Source organism: Adiantum capillus-veneris, chromosome 15, assembly GCF_014529385.1.
Source record: "Adiantum capillus-veneris isolate H3 chromosome 15, ASM1452938v2, whole genome shotgun sequence".
In the NCBI taxonomy this organism is placed as follows: domain Eukaryota; kingdom Viridiplantae; phylum Streptophyta; class Polypodiopsida; order Polypodiales; family Pteridaceae; genus Adiantum; species Adiantum capillus-veneris.
In genome coordinates, this window is record NC_140945.1 from 117206728 (window position 1) to 117212268 (window position 5541).

Sequence of the window (5541 nt, forward strand, 5' to 3'; positions counted from 1 at the left end):
AGGAGTAGATAGGCCAAGTCCCATTGAATTTGAAGCAATTTAAGGCTAATAGAGACCAGGAGACGAATTTGAGCAAAGTGAATGCTTGATTTGACCATATCTAGCACAATAGTTTTTGAAATTACATTTTGCAAGTGGCAGTGAGTTTCTTGTGTGGTGGAGATCCTCCCAATGAAATTCACTCCATTTTGACCAAATAGACATCATACGCGTATGATGTCTCAGGGGCATATTTAGTGACCAAAACTGCCAACAAAGCTTACCAGGGTGTTAAACACCTCAAGGAAAGCCTAAGGACCAAGTTTTACCCAATTTCGATCAATTTTGACCTATTTAACCTCTTGGAAAAGCCAACAATGACCAAGACCTACATAAGAGAGATTGACAGGGTTAGAACTTCCAAGTGAGCGCTAGATTTGGACTAAAAACATCAAAGAGAGTGCATGGTTCAAGTTTGAGTCAATTCTGAGAGATTAGACATCATACAGGTATGATGTCTACAAACTGTTCAAATTGAGAATCAGCTGCTCCGGAAGCCTTTGCTGATGTCCTAGCATTCTATTAGTCTTATCAGATTAGGTTTTGGAGGTCATATATAGTCCCAAGATGTACAAATGCCCAGTTTGACTGCCATATCTACTCTTGAGACCTCATACACATATGATGTCTATTGGGGAGATTTGGTCCAGAACTCAAGCACATGTATCTCCAAGTCTTCAACACTACTTCCAAAGCACTCTTACAAATTTTCACTGCAAAAATATGCATTGAATTACAAGCTTTATATTTATTTATTTTTTTAGACTCGGCTTTTGTCTTTTGGGGACCAAATGTTGGTCAAAACCTTAGTCCCAAGGTGTACAAATGCCCAGTTTGACTTCCAGATCTACTCTTGAGACATCATACGTGTATGATGTCTGTTGGGGAGATTTGGTCCAGAACTCAAGCACATGTATCTCCAAGTCTTTAGCACTGCTTCCAAAGCACTCTTACAAATTTTCAATGCAGAAATATGCACTAAAACACAAGTTTCCTATTTTTCTCGTTTTCACACTCAACTTTCGTCTTTTGGGGACCAAATGTTGGTCAAAACCTTAGTCTCAAGGTGTACTTAAGGTAAAACACCCCTTTAGAACACTTTGGTGCAGTTTATTTTGTCAAATTTGGTCTCTTGCTAGGTCCTAAGACATCATACGTGTATGATGTTTGCAGATGAAAAAATGCAGATTTCTCATGTAGATCTCATATGTGTTCTTTTATGCCCAACATCACTCAACCATGCATTAATGTCTATTGAAGCTTGTTTATTGCAGGTTATCCCTAAAAATAAACTTTTCAAAGATTTTAAATGCAAGAAAGCATACAAGAAAATAATATTAATGATGGATAGCTCTAGATCACAATCACATGTCCTATCTACAACTACTCCTACTCCTTATGTGGTGTTTTTCAATTGTGGGTAGAAAACACTTTACTGCCACACACGGACTAGTAAACACTTTTACACCACCACAAACACTCAAACACCAACAATCACAAAGATACCAAGCTAACTAAAATTGTCTATCGCAAAAGACCCAGGTGAAACACATGCTCTCTAGAACCTCTGTAAAATCTCAAGAGTTCTACTCCCGAATCTTACCTAAAGTAAAATAACAAGACTCTAGAAAAAGAAAGTAGCTCTCACCTCATAGGACTAATCTAAGGTCATCTACCTAGGGCTCCCCCGGTAGCGGCACCAATGTTGTCGGGCAGAGTCGCTCCTTGTAGTTGCTAGCAAAGTGAGAGCTAGGCCAACAAACAAAATGTCAACCAAGGATGGAGGTTGACCTATATGTGCATGTAAACAAAGATATGGGTGTCAGTCATCTACCCGACCTTCTATGGACAATCACTAGCAAGGTAAACCAACTCAAAGCACACTATGTATCCACAACCGCTATCTTACCTACAACAGCTACGCTCTTCAAAACAAGACTTAACATTGTCAAATCGTCACAAAACTCAAGGGATGACCTCTACACACCTAAAAGACACTACCCTAAAGTCTCTAACCCAACTTGCTACATGTAAACACTTGGTGCAAAAATCGCATGAAGACATGCCAAAAATTACGGTCATGGATTATAAACAATTTTAGGCCTAATATATAGTTCTACTTGTTGTGGATGCAATGACGTATGACAATCACTAAATGCATGCATGATTACAGAGAAAACTCACCTCGAAGATCGTGGAAGAGCTCTTCATGAATAGACCAAAATTGTGCAAGCTTGATGTTGGCGGATAGCTCTTGCCGTTGCTAACACGAGGGTGAAGGCATGTCTGCAATGTAGCTTTCGTAGCGTGCCTAGAGAGTAGAAGAAGATCACTCACTCTCTCACATAAAACTCACGACACACTTAGTTGAGCTTAAAAGTTAATTAATTCAAAAGTTGCCTCAGCCTTGGAGGTTCTAACTTATTAGAATCATCTCCTACTTTCTATCATGGGTTCGGCTAGTCCACATATTTAGTATATTACAATATGGAAACTCAATCAAGTCTTGAAGAATAATTACATTGAGTTTTGACGGGATAAATGTTCTCAACATGTTTAGGCCTAATGTGTAGTTCTACTCGCCGGCAGACACAATGACATATAGCAATCACTAAATGGATGCACGATTAGAGAGAAAATTCACCTCAAAACTCGTGGGAGAGCTCTTTGCGAAGAGACCAAAACCGTGCAAGCTTGGCGTTGATGTGTAGATCTTGCCGTTGCTAACATGTCAAGGAGAGGAGAAAGGAGGATCAAAAGAAGGCTTGGGAAGACTCCAAAGAGGATGTAGGGGCGGGAATCGAATGCAAGGGCTCCTAAAGGCAAGAAGGGAAGCAAGTCAGATGGAACGAAGGGCGGGAAAGGTTTGACAAGGACATATCTATTGAAGGCAAGATGGGGGGGCGGGGGGGTTGGCAAGAAGGGGCGGAGGCCTTGGTGGAGGATGCTAGGGAGGATGATGTGGCTGATGATGGGAGAGTAGAGGGTGCAGAGGAGACCATCAAGGGAGGAACAACGTCTATGAGCAAGGAGGAAAGTGATGGTGGATCTAGCGGAGGCTATATGGATCATGAGATTGCTACTGATTTGGCTGCAAAATCTCACCCTCTCAGAGTTGTTCTCTATGAAAGGAAAGAAGCTCAAAGGGCATTGGGGTTTGAAGCCCCGTGCTTGCAAGTTGTAGCTATTGTAGCAAAGATTTGTACTTTGGAATTTGCTTATCAATGAGATTTATGTCTTTTGTGTAGCTTCCTTATATTCAAATTTTTTGGTGTCTTTCTTTCTCTGATCCTTAATTCAAAATAAATCTAAAGCATTGTGGTTTTTAAAAATGAAAATCTTGATTCAAGACTTATTGTCCTAGTTAGTGCACCTTCTTTGCTGTGTTTTTATGATTGTGCCTTTATGTATCCCATAGTACCAAATTTCGTACTTCACAACACCCAATTTGGTACTACCTAGTACCAAAGTTTGTAGCACATTGGTGCTTTGTGTAAAATCTTACTCTACAGATACTAAAATTGGTATTAGATGTTACTGGTCTATTTTGAAACATAGTACTGCAAGAATCAAATTTGGTAATAAAAGTACCAAAAGTAGTACTCAAGGTCCCAAATTCAATGTTGTACCATCCAAAGTTGAATTAGTGAGTTTCAAAGTAGTTACTTTACGCTATGTTTTGGCTAAGTAATTATCATTATGTGCATCCACTTATTGGTGCTTTTGGTGATGTAGTAGCAAAACCTTGGTGGATGATTTGAGAACCACACAGATGTTGAGCTCATGGTAGGAGACTAATAATTTTTTATTTCAATGGTGTCGAGTTGAAGAGCTACAATAAGCCTCTTGTGACTTCAACAACACTATGCAAGATGAAGCCAAACAACCGGGAGTGCATGTCAACAAACAAATAATATGTGTTGTGAGACTAGATGTGGAGGATGTGTGTTTTAGGGCAAAACTACTCCCCTGTTCATACTCACGAGCACGACACAGACAACATACTTATCATCCGATGACACGACTAACCCGTAGGTGCACGTAGGCAATCTCGTTAGCTTGTCAGGCTGAGACCAATCTACACATACGCACTTTTATGATGCATCAATCACTAACCCTGGTAGAATGCGACCCACTCTATCCCTAAACGCTCACAACAGTTTACACGTCCAATGAACTCGGAATCGCATCAAACTTTCTAGGCACCATCCTCTCACTAGGATATAATTACCTATAAGTCTAATCTCACCAGATTTGAACCCTAGTTATCTCGAAATAACAGTCGCGATAATACCTAACATTTCATAAATCCAAAAAGTGGGCGAACTTTAAGTTTAATGAGTAAATCTTAGCTAATCTCTTTCTCATTCCATAAAGCACTTGATTATTGAAAATAGACACCGTTTGTGCTACTTACAAGCAAAAAAAGCTCGAGGAAGGATCGATCGCGATCAACTCGAAACGGTGAATGCGTAGCTCTTGGAGGGACTACCGCGATGGTGTGGTCGCGTCGTGAATCCGGTGAGGGAGAAGCGCATAGCGAAGAGAATAAGACACACTCTCTCTCTCTCTCTCTCCGTCTCAGACTCGTACGACACAGGATTAATATTCAAATGTTATTCAAAAATGGTTCTAAGGTGACTTTTATACTTTGGTCACCTTAGCTCAAAAATGTACATGGAGTTCTCTTACTCATTATTACAAAGTGGGAACAAATCTGAGTCCTGACTAACTGATTAATCTTTACATGACCCAGACGAATGGATCAAAATGATAAGACGTCTTTGACATAAAATGGGAATTTGATATGCTTTACAAGATGGGCTCATTACAACAGTTGGACCAATGGGGCTCCAACAATGTGCTGAAAGAATTGACTTAAAAAGATGACATCATGGTGTGGTCATGTTGTTGGAGGTCGAAGCTCCTCGATATCCTACAAATGTTTCTTCCTTGGTGCATGCAAAAGAGGGGGCTATTTAAATGTATACTCACAGATACTGCTTGTGCATTATGTTAGTTACATTCTTACTAACATGTCAAGCTCTCTAGCATCCTCTTTTGTTTATAGATATCTTATTGCAAAAGGACTGTGAGTTTTGATTGCCAAGCTATAGGATATTTTACATGTGCCCAAAGAGGTTGGTGATGAACCAACATATCTAAAATGTGGTCAGTGTAGGCAAGTCACCTCAAATACGATGCTAGCAACACAATTCTACTCTATGATTGTAGATACAAATCCCTCAAAAATGCCAATGAGAGCTGTGTTGTTGTTATGTCATATGAGCCCAAGTTATGTGATGAGTGATACCCCAACTTGTTCAATTTGATAGAGCCTTGGTTGAAATTTTGGATTAGGGATCCCCTTTGTGATGGCCTATAGTCACAAAAACCCTTTGTTTTTACTTGGAAAATGATATTTGCCCCTTTGTGGTCGAGTGCTTCATTCAACACGAGGGGTACTCCTACAAATGTGACCCCCTTGATGTTCGGTGAACT